Source organism: Triticum dicoccoides, chromosome 3B, assembly GCF_002162155.2.
Source record: "Triticum dicoccoides isolate Atlit2015 ecotype Zavitan chromosome 3B, WEW_v2.0, whole genome shotgun sequence".
Classification (NCBI taxonomy): Eukaryota; Viridiplantae; Streptophyta; class Magnoliopsida; order Poales; family Poaceae; genus Triticum; species Triticum dicoccoides.
The window spans coordinates 557,871,232-557,892,791 of NC_041385.1; the positions used below are offsets into that span (position 1 = coordinate 557,871,232).

Genomic DNA, 21,560 nt, shown 5'->3' on the forward strand with positions numbered 1-21,560 from the left:
GCAAGAGTCAAGGTGATCTTCACCTTTCCCTTTTTCATTTTATCCTTTGGCAAGCACTTTGTGTTAGGGTGATCCTGATATATATATCCAATTGGATGTATGTTAGCATGAACTATTATTGTTGACATCACCCAAAGGTGAATACGTTTGGAGGCAACATTTTAAGCCCCTATCTTTCTTAGTGTCCGATTAAAACTCCATAACCACAAGTATTACGTGAGTGTTAGCAATTGTAGAATACTATATGATAGTTGAATATGTGGAGTTTGCTAAATCAAAGCTCTAACATAGACCCTTCCTGAAAATAAGATGAATTGCAATTGTTTGATGACTAAGAATGAAGTTTGCTAGTTTTCAAGAAAGTTTATGGTCTATGCTTTAACATGTGAATAGCTTGTTACTATATCATGAAAAGTTTTATGAGATGAACTACTGTTATGACATATAATGATGCTAGTAAAGGTGATTGAAATTATCATTGATAAAACTTGTGCACCTCTAGCATTCACACTTCATAAATTCCTTCTTTATCATTTACCTACTCCAGGACGAGCAGGAATTAAGCTTGGGGATGCTGATATGTCTCCAACGTATCTATAATTTATGAAGCATTCATGCTATTTTATTATCTGTTTTGAATGATTATGGGCTTTATTATACACTTTTATATTACTTTTGGGACTAACCTATTAACCAGAGGCCCATCCCATATTGTTGTTTTATTGCCTGTTTCAGTATTTCGAAGAAAAGGAATATCAAACGGAGTCCAAACTGAATGAAACCTTCAGCAGCGTTATTTTTGGGAAGAATATCATCCTGGAGACTTGGAGTTTGCGTCAGAAGATCCTCGAGAAGGCCAGGAGATAGGGGGCGCCCCCCCTCTACTGGGCGCCCCCCCTGTCTCGTGGGCCCCTCGAGCACCTTCCGACCGACTTCTTTCGCCTATATAAGCCTACGTACCCTAAAAACATCAAATAAGAAGATAGATCGGGAGTTACGCCGTCGCAAGCCTCTGTAGCCACCAAAAACCTCTCGGGAGCCCGTTCCAGCACCCTGCCGGAGGGGGATCCCATCACCGGTGGCCATCTTCATCATCCCGGCGCTATCCATGACGAGGAGGGAGTAGTTCACCCTCGAGGCTGCGCGTATGTACCAATAGCTATGTGTTTGATCTCTCTCTCTCGTGTTCTCTCTCGTGTTCCCTCTCTAAAACGATCTAGATGTATCCCGAGCTTTGCTATTATAGTTGGATCTTATGATGTTTCTCCCCCTCTACTCTCTTGTGATGAATTGAGTTTTCCCTTTGAAGTTATCTTATCGGATTGAGTCTTTTATGAGAACACTTGATGTATGTCTTGCCATGCTTATCTGTGGTGACAATGGGATATCATGTGCCACTTGATGTATGTTTTGATGACCAACTTGCGGGTTCCGCCCATGAACCTATGCATAGGGGTTGGCACACGTTCTTGACTCTCCAGTAGAAACTTTGGGGCCCTCTTTGAAGTACTTTGTGTTGGTTGAATAGATGAATCTGAGATTGTGTGATGCGTATCATATAATCATGCCCACGGATACTTGAGGTGACAATGGAGTATCTAGGTGACATTAGGGTTTTGGTTAATTTGTGTCTTAAAGTGTTATTCTAGTATGAACTCTATGATAGATTGAGCGGAAAGAATAGCTTCATATTATTTTACTACAAACTCTTGAGTAGATAGAACAGAAAGGATAACTTTGAGGTGGTTTCGTACCCTACCATAATCTCTTCGTTTGTTCTCCGCTATTAGTGACTTTGGAGTGACTCTTTGTTGCATGTTGAGGGATTGTTATATGATCTATCTATGTTATTATTGTTGAGAGAACTTTCACTAGTGAAAGTATGAACCTTAGGCGTTGTTTCCTATCATTGCAATACCGTTTACGCTCAATTTTACCACTTGTTACCTTGCTGTTTTTATAATTTCAGATTACAAATACCTTTATCTACCATCCATATTGCACTTTTATCACCATCTCTTCGCCGAACTAGTGCACCTATACAATTTACCATTATATTGGGTGTGTTGGGGACACAAGAGACTCTTTTTTATTTAGTTGCAGGGTTGTTTGAGAGAGACCATCTTCATCCTACGCCTCCTACGGATTGATAAACCTTAGGTCATCCACTTGAGGGAAATTTGCTACTGTCCTACAAACTTGTGCACTTGCAGGCCCAACAACGTATACAAGAAGAAGGTCGTGTAGTAGACATCACTACCTCTTCAAAAAATATTGGTAATAAGCATCGATTTTATTTAGGAAATTTCTTTTTATTTAGGCCCTTTACGGGGCCGTTCAGACACTACCCCGGATGTCCTGGCTGTGCTGCATATCGATGTTGCCTTGAGAATAGTTGTTGCTCTCCATGGCGCTGTCACCGTTCTCGACGTGGCCTCATCCCGCCAATTGAAGGTTGTCGGTGATCCTTTGCCTGACATTGCCAAAACCGGTGACAAGTTCTTGAACAAGTTGTTAAAAGAATACAAAACATATACTGTAATAAAAGGTCTGCACATCTGGTGTATCATTTGCACTTAGCAGTTACATACACACTAAACTCATTATTGAACAAAGCTGAAGTGTGATAGTAATTATCTTTGTATGTTGTTTTCTCAAGTCAACTCCCTAAAAAAATATGAACCGGCAAACATAGGATACCATGAACTATAGAAAGACACCATGTAATGCATGTGACCACTAGCCTAGGTACTGTCCCAAGTGTTCTATGGATCGCGACTTATAGAAACATCATCAAGGTAGGGGAAAGGCAAGATTACCAAATCTACAACATTGTTCCCCTCTTATGCTTTAGTGGTATCACTGAATCAAAGTCCTTGCTAAAAGTATTGAACAACCTATATTTCTGAAGGACAGGCATCCATCAACTGAGGGAGAATATGTATATTCATGGCTCAACTTAAACCATGTTCTTGAGTAGCTTTAATTCATATAGTTAATTATGAAGCAAGCCCGCATCAAAAGAAGATGAAAACAGAGGGTAGATCTCACATTGGTAGTGCCTAGGAAAAGTTTGATGAAACCATCATACATTAGAGGAGGCAAGATCTTACATATCGAAGTGGTTCAACACATATAAAACAAGGTTGTGTCATGTCATACATGTCTGTTTCTCCTACTTGAAGAACCAGAACTACTACACTGAATGATGAAACTTCGGTTATTGCTGGAGAAACAAGTGTTCGCATCCATCCTCCGACCATAAGATCAAATACTCTGACCATTCACATGGGGGAGCACTGGCAACTTTCACATCTATCAATGCCTTAACAAAGGGTACTATCGTAGGGGCACGCAGATTTTCATCTTCGATAAGCAGATCTTTTTTCTTCCAATAAGTAGCTCATCTCTGGGCATTTATCTGCTCCCTCTTTTCTTGTGACAAGGTATTGTTGCAATCTTCCACACGTTTTGCCTGGTTTGTTTGGCGTCATTCAAGACAGCTCCTGGTGTCAGAGGTGGAGCCAGGATTTAGGCGGGGGGGGGGGGGACGAAAGTGAAACCAAAAACTATTTTGTGCCTTCTGAATACCAAAAGTTTTTTACTAAGTGTCATTCATGTTTCATATTGCCCATATAATGCATACAGAAAATGCAGTAGGAGAATCTCTTTGCCATAGTTGGTAATGGTGAATAATTCCATATATAAGTTTCATATACAGTGAAGAAGGTGTAACCAAAATACTCCAAATTAGCGAGCTATAAAAAATTGTCGTATACTCGTATAAGTTTAAGATGTAAGAACGAGAAAATCTGTGACTAAACGGTTGTGTTCAGTGCATCTAAATTGGTTGGGTCAACACTTAAATTGTAACCAATGTGGAGCTGATATCTACCAATGCGTACACATCCTTGAACAAAGATGATCAATTAGTGTTGTATTAGGAAAAAGCGATCAAGATTTCCTAAAAACTTACCTAGAGCATTAAATCCACCCCATCTTGTCCCCTCCACCGCTAGGTCGATGCAGATCCATTGGTGGTAGTCAGCAGGCGCGCAACAAGCCAACAACCATCCCCGATCACCAACGCTCGACAAAACGCCAGAGGGTCCGAGCTTCCGAACAATTACATGTGCCTATGCGCTGGAGCTGCAATGATAGGCCAAGGCAACCAATTATTGGAATACAAACATGATTTGATCAAAGATAGTTGCTAGATCATAGCGACTTCTCCACTTCTCCGATCGCCTGTCATGAATGGATCGGCGGCGGTGTCTGACCAAACCCTAGCATGGTCGTGGGCATGTATGAGACCGTTGGGTCGTCTGCATCATGTAAAAATAACAATCCAGAAAGCCCAGAAAGCAGCACAATGTATGAAGGAAAATGAACCAAACGTGTCCAAACGCTTCTGAAAACATATATTGTCAATGAAAAGTGTACCTGACATCGCATTGGAAGGTGGATCAACATTATCGATATGAAGGAGAGCATGCTGGGGAATACTTTTCACATCATGTTGTAATTCGGTCGTACCTTCCTTTTTCTTCCGATAAGATGCTCGCCTTCGTGCGTTTATAAGCTCCCTTTTATCTTCTTTATAATGTGGCACGCTAGATAATTCTTCATCATTAAAGGAATGACACATGAGAGTAGTCGAATCATGAAAAGTATGAATATCATTTGATAAGGATGGGTAGCGAGATGTCGTTGCGTTGGTTGGCACAATGCACTGGCGTTTCAACCTAGTCTACAATTAATCGTTAAACAAACATACCAGATATCGCAAGTGAAGGTTGATCTTCAAAATGGACCTTGACTATACACTCATCATTTTTCTTCCGATAATCAGCTCGCGTGCGGGTATTAATGTGCTCCCTTGCATTATCACTCAAGACAACTCCGGTTGTCTGGTGCTTGGATGTTGAAGTAGACATTGGACATTCACTCCCACTCGCATCAAGCCCTACCTGATTCCCCTCATACATATGACCAGAACCTATAGGTAATGGTTGCCGTAAGTTGTATACATACACGAAGATGAACACCCATAAGCATAATTTGTTTCATACGAAGGGCAGATCGGGCAGTACCATTTGAATTTTATGGTACATCTATGCCATAAACCAGTGTGAGATTACTCAGAGACGGCAACGAAGCATCATGATGCACTCCTACTCGTAGCAAACTGGATCCATCTGATGTGTTGTTGCCTGGATCAATACAAGGTCAATGCTATATAGGTGAAAAAGTATGTAGGCAATATTCACACAGCCTTATACCTGGATCCAGTGAGTAACTATCGTCAACATTTGTCCCATCCATATGGCCTGCAACACATTATGTATAGTCCATGTGACTGACAGAAGAACATGATGCTTCCCATGTGTATGAAATTCTGAAAGCGGGAAATATACCTGTAGGTACGTCTTTGTCTGGTTAATGTTCACTTGCCTTGCTTTTTGAATTCCCCATACGTACCTATCAGACAACAGCTCCCTGAGACGAAAAGATCTATTTGTCATTGTTTTGGGTGTTTTTTCTTGCTTTTCAAAAGGCAAGGACCATGACCAAGTTTTTTCTTGATTTTCATAAGTCGGGACCAGAACCACAACAAACATACTGAATTTAAAAGGAATGACAACTCCAGAAGACTATATGACAGTACTGTGCTTGTACATATTATTGCTTGATGTATGTAGCAAAAAAACGCCCAAACCAAAATATCTATTTGTCATTGTTTTAACTGTTTGTCTTGCTTTTCAGAAGGCAAGAATTAGGACCAAGTTTTTTATTGATTTTCATAAGGCAAGGACTAGAACCATAGCAAACATCCTGAATTTAAAAGGAATGACAACTCCAGAAGACTATATGACAGTATTGTGCTTGTATAGATTACAAAACTGCATTTATGCTCACATAACACATCATGCCTACAAAACAGTGTTTCTGCTTACATGATGCTTGCCATGTTAAGAATTAAACTCCAAAGTAAGTAAACCTCATTTGTGTATTAATCCTGGTACCCTTACAAGTTGGTAGATTTCATGCATGGATGAATGGAGGGGGGCAACACATAAGGTCTGACACGAGGCATTAATGGATAGCATAGTATTAGCTGTGTAAACATGGAATGACTGTATGAATTGTGTATAAACTTCAGATAATACATGTCTCCGACTTTGGTAGTATCTAGTATGAACGGCTCATCCCTTGGCAGAGGTGTCCCTACTTTGAACTCGCTGGTCCGATCTCGTCGGCGGCTCCTGAAGGGGATCAACGCAGGCTCCTGAAGGGGATCAGCTTTGGCTCCTGAATGGGATCAGCGGCAGCTCCTGAATGTTGCAAATGGATCAACGATGGCAAGGGGATCGACAGCTTCAACTAGTTGCAGTCTTTGTAGCGACGGGATCGGCACCCGGGAAGGGATCGGCTAGGTACCTCGACAGGATCGGCACCCACAAAGGGATCCAGGGGTAGATGGCTCCAGGATCGTCAGCATCTTGATGGGAGGGCGGCGGCGAAGGGATGGAGGTAGCTCCAGGATCGGCGGTGGCTTGATGGGAGGGTGGTGGCGAAGGGATGTAGGTAGCCCAGGGATAGGCGGCGGCGAATGGATCTGCTCTGCGAGTTGTGTGTGCGAGAGGTTCTCGCTTGAGGGCACCGTGCGTGGATGCGGGTCATGCCCATTTTTTTGCTAGTTTTTTTGTAGGTTTTTTTGTCTGATTCTGCTGCTTGCGAGGGGAGTACCCGGAGGCATCGCACTTTGATTTTTTTTGGCATGCGAGGGACTACGTAGGAGGTGGGAGGACGGACAAAAAAACCAGATGAAGATGGGACAAAAAACAGTGGAACGGAGACTACCAACTCGTCCCTTAGGATAGAGATTGGTGTAAAGCGCTTGAAGAAACTCCATGCAGATGGACTTTTGGAATCACTTGATTATGAATCATTTGATACTTGCGAACCGTGTCTTATGGGTAAGATGACTAAAACACCATTCTCCAGAACTATGGAATGAGCTAATAAATTATTGGAAATAATACATACCGATGTATGCGGTCCGATGAGTGTTGAGGCTCGTGGAGGCTATCATTATTTTATGACCTTCACAGATGATTTGAGAAAATATGGATATATCTACTTAATGAAACGCAAGTCTGAAACATTTGAAAAGTTCAAAGAATTTCAGAGTGAAGTGGAGAATCATCATAAAAAAAATAAAGTTTCTACGATTTGATCGTAGAGGAGAAAATTTGAGTTACGAGTTTTACCTTCATTTAAAACAATGTGGAATAGTTTCACAGCTCACGCCACATGGAACACCACAGCGTAAATGTGTGTCCGAACGTGGTAACCGCGCTTTATTAGATATGGTGCGATCTATGATGTCTCTTACCGATTTACCACTATCATTTTGGGGTTATGCATTAGAGACAGTTGCATTCACTTTAAACAGGGCACCATCAAAATGCGTTGAGACGACACCGTATGAACTTTGGTTTGGCAACAAACCTAAGCTATCATTTCTTAGAGTTTGGGGATGCGATGCTTATGTCAAAAGGCTTCAGCCTGATGAGATCAAACCCAAATCGGAGAAGTGCGTCTTCATAGGATACACGAAGGAAACAATTGGGTACACCTTCTACCACAGATCCAAAGGCAAGATCTTTATTGCCAAGAATTGAACCTTTCTAGAGAAGGAGTTTCTCTCAAAAGAAGTGAGTGGGAGGAAAGTAGGACTTGATGAGGTAATTGTACCTTCTCTCAATTTGGAAAGTAGCTCATCCGATAAATCCGTTCCCATGATGCCTACACCAACTAGAGAGGAAGCTAATGATAATGATCATGAAACTTAAGATCAAGTTGCTACAGAACCTTGTAGGTCAACCAGAGCACGATCCGCACCAGAGCGGTACGGTAATCCTGTTCTGGAAGTCATGTTACTTGACCATGACGAACCTATGAACTATGAAAAAGCTATGATGAGCCCAGATTCTGACATATGGCTTGAGGCCATGAAATCTGAGATAGGATCCATGTATGAGAACAAAGTGTGGACTTTGGTAGACTTGACCGGTGATCGGCAAGCCATTGAGAATAAATGGATCTTCCAAGACGAATACGGACGTTGATGGTAGTGTTACTATCTACAAAGCTCGACTAGTCACAAAAATGTTTTTAACAAGTTCAAGGTGTTGACTACAATGAGATTTTCTCAACCGTAGCATGCTTAAGTCTGTCAAAATCATGACAACAATTGCCATATTTTATGAAATCTGGCAAATGGATGTCAAAATTGCATTCCTTAAATGGATATCTCTAAAAAGGAGTTGTATATGGTGCAACCAAAAGGTTTTGTCGATCCAAAAGGTGCTAACAAGGTGTGCAAGATCCAGCGATCCATCTATGGACTCGTGCAAGCATCTCGAAGTTGGAATATACACTTTGATGAGTTGATCAAAGCATATAGTTTTATATAGACTTGCGGTGAAGCCTGTATTTACAAGAAAGTGAGTGGGAGCACTACAGCCTTTCTAATAAGTATATGTGAATGACATATTGTTGATCGGAAATGATGTAGAATTTTCTAGAAAGCATAAAGGAGAGTTTGAAAGGAGTTTTTCAAAGAAAGACCTCGGTGAAGCTGCTTACATATTGGGCATCAAGATCTATAGAGATAGATCAAGACGCTTGATAAGATTTTTCAATGAGTACATACCTTGATAAGATTTTGAAAGAGTTCAAGATGGATCAGTCAAAGAAGGAGTTCTTGCCTGTATTACAAGGTGTAAAGTTGACTAAGACTCAAAGCCCGAACATGGGAGAAGATAGAAAGAGAATGAAAGTCATTCCCTATGCCTCAGGTATAGGTTCTATAAAGTATGCCATGCTATGTACCAGACCAGTTGTGTGCCTTGCTATGAGTTTGGCGAGGGGGTACGATAGTGATCCAGGAGTGGATCACTGGATAGCGGTCAAAGTTATTCTTAGTTACCTAAGAGGACTAAGGAAGTATTTCTCGGATATGGAGGTGATAAAGAGTTCGTCGTAAAGAGTTACATCGATGCAAGCTTTACACCGATCCAGATGACTTTGAGTCTCAATCTGGATACATATTGAAAGTGAGAGCAATTAGCTAGAGTAGCTCCATGCAGAGCATTGTAGACATAGAAAATTTGCAAAATACATACGACTCTGAATGTAGCAGACCTGTTGACTAAACTTCTCTTACAAGCAAAACATGATCACACCTTAGTACTCTTTGGATGTTAATCACATGGCGATGTGAACTAGATTATTGACTCTAGTAAACCCTTTGGGTGTTGGTAACATGGTGATCTAAACTATGAGTGTTAATCACATACAGATGTGAACTATTGGTGTTAAATCACATGGCGATGTGAACTAGATTATTGACTCTAGTGCAAGTGGGAGACTGAAGGAAATATGCCCTAGAGGCAATAATAAATTTGTTATTTAATATTTCCTTATTCATGATAAATGTTTATTATTTTATAGAATTGTATTAACCAGAAACTTGATACATGTGTGAATACATAAACAAAACACCATGTCCCTGGAATGCTCTACTAGACTAGCTCATTGATCAAAGATGGTTAAGTTTGCTAGCCATGGACATGAGTTGTCATTTGATGAACGGGATCACATCATTAGTGGAATGATGTGATGGACAAGACCCATCCGTTAGCTTAGCATAATGATCATTCAGTTTTAGTCCTACTGCTTTCTTCATGTCAAATACACATTCCTCCGACTATGAGATTATGCAACTCCCGGACACTGAAGGAATACCTTGTGTGCTATCAAATGTCACAATGTAACTGGGTGTTTATAAAGATACTCTACAAGTATCTCCGAAGGTGTTTGTTGGGTTGGCATAGATCGAGATTAGGATTTGTCACTCCGAGTATCGGAGAGGTATCTCTGGGCCCTCTCGGTAATGCACATCATCTGAAGCCTTGCAAGAAATGTGACTAATGAGTTAGTTATGGGATGATGCACTAAGGAAGGAGTAAAGAGACTTGTCGATAATGAGATTGAACTAGGTATGAAGATACCGACGACCGAATCTCGGGCTTGGGGTCCTAGTAGGACTCCCCCCCACTTGGGCGCACCCTAGGCCGACCCTCCTTCCCTCTCCTCCTTTATATACGGCGGCGGGGGGGGCACCTCTAGAAACATCAATTGTTTGTTAGCCGTGTGTGGTACCCCCCTCCACCGTTTATTCCTCCGGTCGTATTGTTGTAGTTCTTAGGCGAAGCCCTACGCGGATCACATCACCATCACTGTCAACACGCCGTCGCGCTGACGGAACTCATCTACTCCTTCGTACCTCTACTGGATCAAAAGTTCATGGGACGTCATTGAGCTGAACGTGTGCAAAACTCGGAGGTGTCGTACATTTGGTACTTGATCGGTTGAATTGAGAAGACGTTCGACTACATCAACCGCGTTAAGCTAATGCTTCTGCTTTTGGTCTACGAGGGTACGTGGACACAGTCTTCGCCTCTCGTTGCTATGCATCTCCTAGATAGATCTTGCGCGAGCGTAGGAATTTTATTCAAATTGCATGCTACATTTCCCAACAGCCACTACTGCAGGATGCTGCTGTTGGAAATATGCCCTAGAGGCAATAATAAAAGTATTATTATTATATTTCCTTGTTCATGATAATTGTCTTTTATTCATGCTATAACTGTATTATCCGGAAATCATAATACACGTGTGAATACATAGACCACAATATGTCCCTAGTGAGCCTCTAGTTGACTAGCTCGTTGTGATCAACAGATAGTCATGGTTTCCTGGCTATGGACATTGGATGTCGTTGATAATGGGATCACATCATTAGGAGAATGATGTGATGGACAAGACCCAATCCTAAGACTAGCACAATAGATCGTGTAGTTCATTTGCTAGAGCTTTGCCAATGTCAAGTATCTCTTCCTTCGACCATGAGATCGTGTAACTCCTGGATACCGTAGGAGTGCTTTGGGTGTATCAAATGTCACAACGTAACTGGGTGACTATAAAGGTGCACTATAGGTATCTCCGAAAGTATCTATTGTTTTATGCGGATCGAGACTGGGATTTGTCACTCCATGTAAACGGAGAGGTATCTCTGGGCCCACTCGGTAGGACATCATCATATGCGCAATGTGACCAAGGAGTTGATCACGGGATGATGTGTTACGGAACGAGTAAAGTGACTTGCCGGTAACGAGATTGAACAAGGTATTGGATACCGACGATCGAATCTCGGGCAAGTAACATACCAATAGACAAAGGGAATTGAATACGGGATTGATTGAGTCCTTGACATCGTGGTTCATCCGATGAGATCATCGTGGAACATGTGGGAGCCAACATGGGTATCCAGATCCCGCTGTTGGTTATTGACCGGAGAACGTCTCGGTCATGTCTGCATGTCTCCCGAACCCGTAGGGTCTACACACTTAAGGTTCGATGACGCTAGGGTTATAAAGGAAGCTTGTATGTGGTAACCGAATGTTGTTCGGAGTCCCGGATGAGATCCCGGACGTCACGAGGAGTTCCGGAATGGTCCGGAGGTAAAGATTTATATATAGGAAGTCCTGTTTCGGCCATCGGGACAAGTTTCGGGGTCATCGGTATTGTACCGGGACCACCGGAAGGGTCCCGGGGGCCCACCGGGTGGGGCCACCTGCCCCGGGGGGCCACATGGGCTGTAGGGGGTGCGCCTTGGCCTACATGGGCCAAGGGCACCAGCCCCAAGAGGTCCATGCGCCTAGGGAACCCTAGAGGGAAGAGTCCTCAAGGGGGAAGGCACCTCCGAGGTGCCTTGGGGAGGATGGACTCCTCCCCCCCTCCTTAGCCGCACCCCTTTCTTGGAGTAGGGGGCAAGGCTGCGCCTCCCCCCTCTCCCCTGCCCCTATATATAGTGGAGGGAAGGGAGGGCATCCATACCTGAGCCCTTGGCGCCTCCCTCCCTCCCGTGACACCTCCTCCTCTCCCGTAGGTGCTTGGCGAAGCCCTGCAGGATTGCCACACTCCTCCATCACCACCACGCCGTTGTGCTGCTGTTGGATGGAGTCTTCCTCAACCTCTCCCTCTCTCCTTGCTGGATCAAGGCGTGGGAGACGTCACCGGGCTGTACGTGTGTTGAACGCGGAGGTGCCGTCCGTTCGGCACTTGATCATCGGTGATCTGAATCACGACGAGTACGACTCCATCAAGCCCGTTCACTTGAACGCTTCCGCTTAGCGATCTACAAGGGTATGTAGATGCACCCCTTTCTACTCGTTGCTGGTCTCTCCATAGATAGATCTTGGTGTTACGTAGGAAATTTTTTGAATTTCTGCTACGTTCCCCAACAGTGGCATCATGAGCCAGGTTTATTGCGTAGATTCTTTGCACGAGTAGAACACAAAGTAGTTGTGGGCGTTGATGTTGTTCAATATGCTTACCGTTACTAGTCCAATCTTGTTTCGACGGTATTGTGGGATGAAGCGGCCCGGACTGACCTTACACGTACTCTTACGTGAGACAGGTTCCACCGATTGACATGCACTTGGTGCATAAGGTGGCTAGCGGGTGCCAGTCTCTCCCACTTTAGTCGGAACGGATTCGATGAAAAGGGTCCTTATGAAGGGTAAATAGCAATTGGCATATCACATTGTGGTTTTGCGTAGGTAAGAAACGTTCTTGCTAGAACCCATAGCAGCCACGTAAAACATGCAAACAACAATTAGAAGACGTCTAACTTGTTTTTGCAGGGTATGCTATGTGATGTGATATGGCCAAGAAGAATGTGATGAATGATATGTGATGTATGAGATTGATCATGTTCTTGTAATAGGATTCACGACTTGCATGTCGATGAGTATGACAACCGGCATGAGCCATAGGAGTTGTCTTTATTTTTTGTATGACCTGCGTGTCATTGAAGAACGCTATGTAAACTACTTTACTTTATTGCTAAACGCGTTAGTCATAGAAGTAGAAGTAGTCGTTGGCGTGAAAACTTCATGAAGACACGATGATGGAGATCATGATGATGGAGATCATGGTGTCGTGCCGGTGACGATGATGATCATGGAGCCCCGAAGATGAAGATCAAAAGGAGCAAAATGATATTGGCCATATCATGTCACTATTTGATTGCATGTGATGTTTATCATGTTTATGCATCTTGTTTGCTTAGGACGACGGTAGTAAATAAGATGATCCCTTACAAAATTTCAAGAAGTGTTCTCCCCTAACTGTGCACCGTTGCTACAGTTCGTCGCTTCTAAGCACCACGTGATGATCGGGTGTGATGGATTCTTACGTTCACATACAACGGGTGTAAGACAGTTTTACACAGCGAAAACACTTAGGGTTAACTTGACGAGCCTAGCATGTGCAGACATGGCCTCGGAACACGGAGACCGAAAGGTCGAGCATGAGTCGTATAGTAGATACGATCAACATGAAGATGTTCACCGACGTAAACTAGTCCGTCTCACATGATGATCGGACACGGCCTAGTTGACTCGGATCATGTAATCACTTAGATGACTAGAGGGATGTCTATCTGAGTGGGAGTTCATAAGATGAACTTAATTATCCTGAACATAGTCAAAAGACCCTTTGCAAATTATGTCGTAGCTCGCGCTATAGTTCTACTGTTTAGATATGTTCCTAGAGAAAATTATAGTTGAAAGTTGATAGTAGCGATTATGCGATCAGTAGAAAGCTTATGTCCTTAATGCACCGCTCAGTGTGCTGAACCCCAAACGTCGTTTGTGGATGTTTCGAACATCGAACATACACGTTTTGATAACTACGTGATAGTTCAGTTAAATGGTTTAAGTAGAGGCACCAAAGACATTTTCGAAACGTCGCGGAACATATGAGATGTTTCGAGGGCTGAAATTGGGATTTCAGGCTCGTGCCCACGTCAAGAGGTATAAGACCTCCGACAATTTTCTTAGCCTGCAAACTAAGGGAGAAAAGCTCAATCGTTGAGCTTGTGCTCAGATTGTCTGAGCACAACAATCACTTGAATCGAGTGGGAGTTGATCCTCCAGATGAGATAGTGATGTTTCCCCAAAGTCATTGCCACCAAGCTGCTAGAGCTTCGTGATGAACTATAACATATCAGGGATAGATATAATGATCCTTGAAATATTCGTGATGTTTGACACCGCGAAAGTAGAAATCAAGAAGGAGCATCAATTGTTGATGGTTGGTAAAACCACTAGTTTCAAGAAGGGCAAGGGAAAGAAGGGATACTTCATGAAACGGCAAATCAGCTGCTGTACCAATGAAGAAACCCAAGGTTGAACCCAAACCCGAGACTAAGTGCTTCTGTAATAAGGGGAACAACCACTGGAGCAGAATTACCCTAGATACTTGGTAGATGAGAAGGCTGGCAAGGTCGATAGAAGTATATTGGATATACATTATGTTAATGTGTACTTTACTAGTACTCCTAGTAGCACCAGGGTATTAAGATACCGGTTCAGTTGCTAAGTGTTAGTAACTCGAAATAAAAAGCTACGAAATAAAAGGAGACTAGCTAAAGGTGAGCTGACGATATGTGTTGGAAGTGTTTCCAAGGTTGATGTGATCAAGCATTGCACGCTCCCTCTACCACCGAGATTGGTGTTTGCGTTGAGCATAGACATGATTGGATTATGTCTATCGCAATACGGTTATTCATTTAAGGAGAATAATGGTTACTCTATTTATTTGAATAATACCTTCGATGGTCTTGCACCTAAATAAATGGTTTATTGAATCTCGATCGTAGTGATACACATTTTCATGCCAAAAGATATAAGATAGTAATGATAGTACCACTTACTTGTGGCACTGCCATGTAAGTCATAATGGTATAAAACGCATGAAGAAGCTCCATGTTGATGGATCTTTGGACTCACTCATTTTTGAAAAGTTTGAGACATGCGAACCATGTCTATTGGTATATATGCATGAAGAAGCTCCATGCAAATGGACCGTTCGGACTCACTTGATTTTGAATCACTTGAGATATGCAAATCATACCACATAGGCAAGATGACTGAAAAGCCTCGGTTTCAATAAGATGGAACAAGATAGCAACTTGTTGGAAGTAACACATTTTGATGTGTGCAGTCCAATGAGTGCTGAGGCATGCAGTGAATATCGTTATGTTCTTACTTCACAGATGATTCGAGTAGATGTTGAGAATATTTTACTTGATGAAACACAAGTCTGAATTATTGAATGGTTCAAGTAATTTCAGAGTGAAGTAGCAGATCATTGTGACAAGAGGATAAAATGTCTATGATATGATCATAGAGATGAATATCTGAGTTACGAGTTTTGGCACACAATTAAGACATTGTGGAAATTGTTTCGTAATTAATACCGCCTGGAACACCATAATGTGATGGTGTGTCCGAACATCATAGTTGCACCCTATTGGATATGGTGCATACCATGATGTCTCTTATCGAATTACCACTATCGTTCATGGGTTAGGCATTAGAGACAACCACATTCACTTTAAATAGGGCACCACTTAATTCCGTTGAGATGACACCGTATGAATTATGGTTTAGAGAAACCTAAGTTGTCGTTTCTTAAAAGTTTGGGGCTGCGACGCTTATATGAAAAGGTTTCAGGTTGATAAGCTCGAACCCAAAGCGGATAAAATGCATCTTCATAGGAAACCCAAAACAGTTGGGTATACCTCCTAATTCAGATCCGAAAGCAATATGAATTGTTTCTAGAATCGGGTCCTTTCTCGAGGAAAGGTTTCTCTCGAAAGAGTTGAGTGGGAGGATGGTGGAGACTTGATGAGGTTATTGAACCGTCTCTTCAACTAGTGTGTGGCAGGGCACAGGAAGTTGTTCCTGTGGCACCTACACCAATTGAAGTGGAAGCTTATGATAGTGATCATGAAACTTCGGATCAAGTCACTACCAAACGTCGTAGGATGACAAGGATGCGTACTACTTCAGAGTGGTACGTAATCCTGTCCTGGAAGTCATGTTGCTAGACAACAATGAGCCTACGAGCTATGGAAAAGCGATGGTGGGCCCAAATTCCGACAAATGGTTAGAAGCCATGAAATCCGAGATAGTATCCATATATCAGAACAAAGCATGGACTTTGATGGACTTGCCCGATGATCGGCAATCCATTGAGATAAATGGATCTTTTAAGAAGAAGACGGACGTTGATGGTAATGTCACCATCTATGAAGCTCGACTTGTGGCGAAGTGTTTTCCGACAAGTTCAAGGAGTTGACTACGATGAGATTTTCTCACTTGTAGCGATGCTTAAAGTCCGTCGGAATCATGTTAGCATTAGCTACATTTATGAAATCTGGCAGATGGATGTCAAGACAAGTTTCCTTACTAGTTTTCGTAAGGAAAGGTTGTATGCAATACAATCAGAAAAGTTTTGTCGATCCTAAGGATGCTAAAAGGTATGCTAGCTCCAGCGATCCTTCTAAGGACTGGAGTGAGCATCTCGGAGTTGGAATGTATGCTTTGATGATGATCAAAGATTTTGGATTTATTCAAAGTTTATGAGAAACTTGTATTTCCAAAGAAGTGAGTGGGAGCACTATAAAATTTCTGATGAGTATATGTTGTTGACATATTGATGATCAGAGATGATGTAGAATTTCTAGAAAGCATATAGGGTTATTTTGAAAGTGTTTTTCAATGGAAAGCCTGGATTAAGCTACTTGAACATTGAGCATCAAGATCTATAAGGATAGATCAAAATGCTTAATAATACTTTCAAATGAGCACATACCTTGACATGATCTTGAAGGTGTTCAAGATGGACCAGTCAAAGAAGGAGTTCTTGCCTGAGTTGTAAGGTACGAAGTTAAGACTTAAAGCTCGACCACGGCAGAATAGAGAGAAAGGACGAAGGTCGTCCCCTATGCTTAAGACGTAGGCTCTTCAGTATGCTATGTTGTGTACCGCACCTGAAGTGTGCCTTGCCATGAGTCAGTCAAGGGGTACAAGAGTGATCCAAGAATGGCTCACAGGACAGCGGTCAAAGTCATCCTTAGTAACTAGTGGACTAAGGAATTTTCTCGATTATGGAGGTGATAAAAGAGTTCGTCGTAAAAGTTACGACGATGCAAGCTTGACACCTATCCGGATAGCTCTGAGTAGAGAGACCGGATACATATAATGGAGCAATAATTTAGGATAGCTCCAAGTAGAATAGCTGTTTGGAATAGCTCCAAATAGAGCGTGGTAGCTGCATCTAGGAGATGACATAGAGATTTGTAAAGCACACATGGATCTGAAAGGTTCAGACCCGTTGACTAAAACCTCTCTCACAAGCAACATGATCAAACATAAAACTCATTGAGTGTTAATCACATAGTGATGTGAACTAGACTACTGACTCTAGTAAACTCTTGGGTGTTAGTCACTTGGCGATGTGACCTGTGAGTGTTAATCACATGGCGATGTGAACTAGATTATTGACTCTAGTGCAAGTGGGAGACTGTTGGAAATATGCCCTAGAGGCAATAATAAAAGTATTATTATTATATTTCCTTGTTCATGATAATTGTCTTTTATTCATGCTATAACTGTATTATCCGGAAATCGTAATACACGTGTGAATACATAGACCACAATATGTCCCTAGTGAGCCTCTAGTTGACTAGCTCGTTGTGATCAACAGATAGTCATGGTTTCCTGGCTATGGACATTGGATGTCGTTGATAACGGGATCACATCATTAGGAGAATGATGTGATGGACAAGACCCAATCCTAAGACTAGCACAATAGATCGTGTAGTTCATTTGCTAGAGCTTTGCCAATGTCAAGTATCTCTTCCTTCGACCATGAGATCGTGTAACTCCTGGATACCGTAGGAGTGCTTTGGGTGTATCAAACGTCACAACGTAACTGGGTGACTATAAAGGTACACTTCAGGTATCTCCGAAAGTATCTATTGTTTTATGCGGATCGAGACTGGGATTTGTCACTCCGTGTAAACGGAGAGGTATCTCTGGGCCCACTCGGTAGGACATCATCATATGCGCAATGTGACCAAGGAGTTGATCACGGGATGATGTGTTACGGAACGAGTAAAGTGACTTGCCGGTAACGAGATTGAACAAGGTATTGGATACCGACGATCGAATCTCGGGCAAGTAACATACCGATAGACAAAGGGAATTGAATACGGGATTGATTAAGTCCTTGACATCGTGGTTCATCCGATGAGATCATCATGGAACATGTGGGAGCCAACATGGGTATCCAGATCCCGCTGTTGGTTATTGACCGGAGAACGTCTCGGTCATGTCTACATGTCTCCCGAACCCGTAGGGTCTACACACTTAAGGTTCGATGACGCTAGGGTTATAAAGGAAGCTTGTATGTGGTAACCGAATGTTGTTCGGAGTCCCGGATGAGATCCCGGACGTCACGAGGAGTTCCGGAATGGTCCGGAGGTAAAGATTTATATATGGGAAGTCCTGTTTCGGCCATCGGGACAAGTTTCGGGGTCATCGGTATTGTACCGGGACCACCGGAAGGGTCCCGGGGGCCCACCGGGTGGGGCCACCTGCCCCGGGGGGCCACATGGGCTGTAGGGGGTGCGCCTTGGCCTACATGGGCCAAGGGCACCAGCCCCAAGAGGCCCATGCGCCTAGGGAACCCTAGAGGGAAGAGTCCTCAAGGGGGAAGGCACCTCCGAGGTGCCTTGGGGAGGATGGACTCCTCCCCCCCTCCTTAGCCGCACCCCTTTCTTGGAGTAGGGGGCAAGGCTGCGCCTCCCCCCTCTCCCCTGCCCCTATATATAGTGGAGGGAAGGGAGGGCATCCATACCTGAGCCCTTGGCGCCTCCCTCCCTCCCGTGACACCTCCTCCTCTCCCGTAGGTGCTTGGCGAAGCCCTGCAGGATTGCCACACTCCTCCATCACCACCACGCCGTTGTGCTGCTGTTGGATGGAGTCTTCCTCAACCTCTCCCTCTCTCCTTGCTGGATCAAGGCGTGGGAGACGTCACCGGGCTGTACGTGTGTTGAACGCGGAGGTGCCGTCCGTTCGGCACTTGATCATCGGTGATCTGAATCACGACGAGTACGACTCCATCAAGCCCGTTCACTTGAACGCTTCCGCTTAGCGATCTACAAGGGTATGTAGATGCACCCCTTTCTACTCGTTGCTGGTCTCTCCATAGATAGATCTTGGTGTTACGTAGGAAAATTTTTGAATTTCTGCTACGTTCCCCAACAGCTGCTAGCACGACACTACGATCAGAGACCCTTCGAGAAACTGTGTGCGATGCAATAATCGCAAACGGTGGTGTCATAGAACCGTCAAAAATGCCTAAAACGTTTGCTATGACGGATGCATCAAACACGGTTCGGATTTTAGTTGCGTGTGAGATGCAGGGCATACGGTCCAGTTCAATTTACTATTTGCGATGAGGAGGAACAAAAGAAATAGGCAACCAGATGAAGGCATGTGCGATACACAGCATACGGTTCACTCGGATGAACTATTTGTGATGAGGAGGAACAATAGAAACGGACAGCTAGATAAAGGTGTGTGCGATTGAGGGCATACGCTTTAGAAGGATTAACTGTTTGCGATTAGGCAACAAAACAGAAATGGTCAGCCAGATCAAAGGTGTGTGCCATTCATGGCATACACTTCACACAGATGAACTATTTGCGATTGGCCACAACAAACAGAAATAGTTAGACAGATCAACGTGTGTGCGCTAGACAGGCACACATTCTAACTAAAAGAATTGTGCGCGATGGTAATAACGAGCGCGCACGGTTCTTGGAACAAGACGTGTGCTGACATTGCCGATTGCGGTGCACCAAACGCCATGTACGCGGCCGAGAAAGCGTGCCCACATTACGCCGTCCGGGAATAGTGCCGCACTTAGAAATTATAGAACTGTCAATAAATTTTGAGCCTGCGTCCCGTCACCTTTCAAACTGCAAACCTGTTCACACCCATCAAAAACCTAAATGGTTTCCCACTTAGGAGCGTATTAGTACTCGGTTATAAATATTGTACTATGCCAAGATGACTTCATATTCCTTCCTCACCTCCTCATCCACAAAAGCAAACAAGTCATTCAGCATCGTTCTCTTGCGTCTGCCATGGCCAGATTGAGTTCTCGGTCGAGATATTACCACCCCGAAGAGGTGAGCATGGAAGGGGAAGCACGAGAGATGTCCCGCTTAGCCACGAAAGCAGCTGACATGTCCCACCGCGTCACCAAAGCAGCACCAAGGTCCCGCCACGCCGTCGATGCAATAGACTGGTCCGGTCGCGCCGCCGAAGCAGCAGAGATGTCCTACCGCACCGTGAATGTAGCTGAGATGTCCTCCTTCGCCGCGGCGGCCTGGGAAAATCCCTCACGGGCAGGTGAGGACTCTTACAGATGCATGCATGCGATCGTCCATAGCCAGATGGATCAGCTCGCCGGCTGGATGAAGCTGCAGGATGAGTTGATTGCCTCATTTTCACAACTCCGGGCCGACCGCGACATGCTGAGGGCGAAGATCGCCGAAAGGGCGGAGCAGGCGGAGGAGACCGATGCCTTGTTGAAGAGGATGGGCGTCATCGTAAAGAAACTTATGGACGAGAATTCCATGCTCCGCATCGAGCGTGAAAGGCTGCTGGAGGAATCCACGGTTGCTTCCAAGCATCGTATTAAGGACATGAAACTGATGAAAGAGATCATCGCCGCTCGCGGCAAGAACTAGTCTCCGCGACCTTCAGCGCATCAAGAAAGTAAAGATCATGAGCCAGATCGTTGTATGCGTCTTCCTTCTTCTTTTGCCCTTGTGTATTTCGGGCGCATGTGGCTTTTTTAGTTATCTTCCTAGATATGTAAGACAATTGTTATCCACTATCATTGTCCTTATATTCATCATGCTTGATATAAGTCGCAGTCGATGCTATATAGGTCCATCAGATCTTACATGTCACTTTTCTCTCTTAAATCTCAGTCCAGTGAGACATAGCCACACCGTGAAACAGGGGATCGGGCACTATTAATGGAGACGATGGGAGGGAGGTGCATGGCGGATAGAGGTCAAAGGGATCTCCTCCCGATGAGCATATGCATGGGTCTGATCGCACGCATCCCGTACTCAAATAACTACCCCGCACGACACCTCCTAGCCAATAAAAAAGGGACACGTGGCGGCACATAATTGGTAAGTAGAACACCCACAGTTTTAATAATAGTTGTGTATCTGATTTGTAACGTGACAACACTTGTTCCAAAATGACTTTGTTGACTTTTAATGTGTGCGTCTTCGCAAATCGGACAGAAAAATTACCACATCATGTTGGTGCCTATGTCATGACACCATGCCAAGTTTCATGATTTTCAGGCGTGTTTTGGATTTACAGGAATTAAAAAACGAAGTTTCTCAATCTTTTGGCCGAGCCACGACGCCCAGATGTTTGAATTTCATTCTCATTTCTGGCATGGGACCTAGAAATTCACCTAAGGACACATGTGATTTTTTAACCAACTTTGGTCCATTGGAGCATGTGCTTGTA

The 21,560-nt window shown here is 43.6% G+C and overlaps 1 long non-coding RNA gene across 4 annotated transcripts; it reads right to left on the reverse strand.

The window, feature by feature from the left end:
* Positions 1 to 2,272: 2,272 nt before the first annotated feature.
* LOC119277055 lies at positions 2,273 to 6,664 on the reverse strand. 4 transcript variants are annotated; one of them, XR_005136916.1, is made up of 9 exons: positions 6,442 to 6,664; positions 6,233 to 6,335; positions 5,418 to 5,499; positions 5,283 to 5,330; positions 5,094 to 5,213; positions 4,778 to 4,999; positions 4,444 to 4,623; positions 3,977 to 4,325; positions 3,053 to 3,506 (listed from the first exon to the last, which is right to left on the reverse strand). It is a non-coding gene; the product is annotated as an uncharacterized LOC119277055 (long non-coding RNA). The 4 variants fall into 4 exon arrangements; XR_005136917.1 differs by lacking the exon at positions 3,053 to 3,506 and adding an exon at positions 2,273 to 2,473 and having other exon boundaries at positions 3,977 to 4,623; XR_005136918.1 differs by having other exon boundaries at positions 3,977 to 4,623; positions 5,418 to 5,481.
* Positions 6,665 to 21,560: the final 14,896 nt, after the last annotated feature.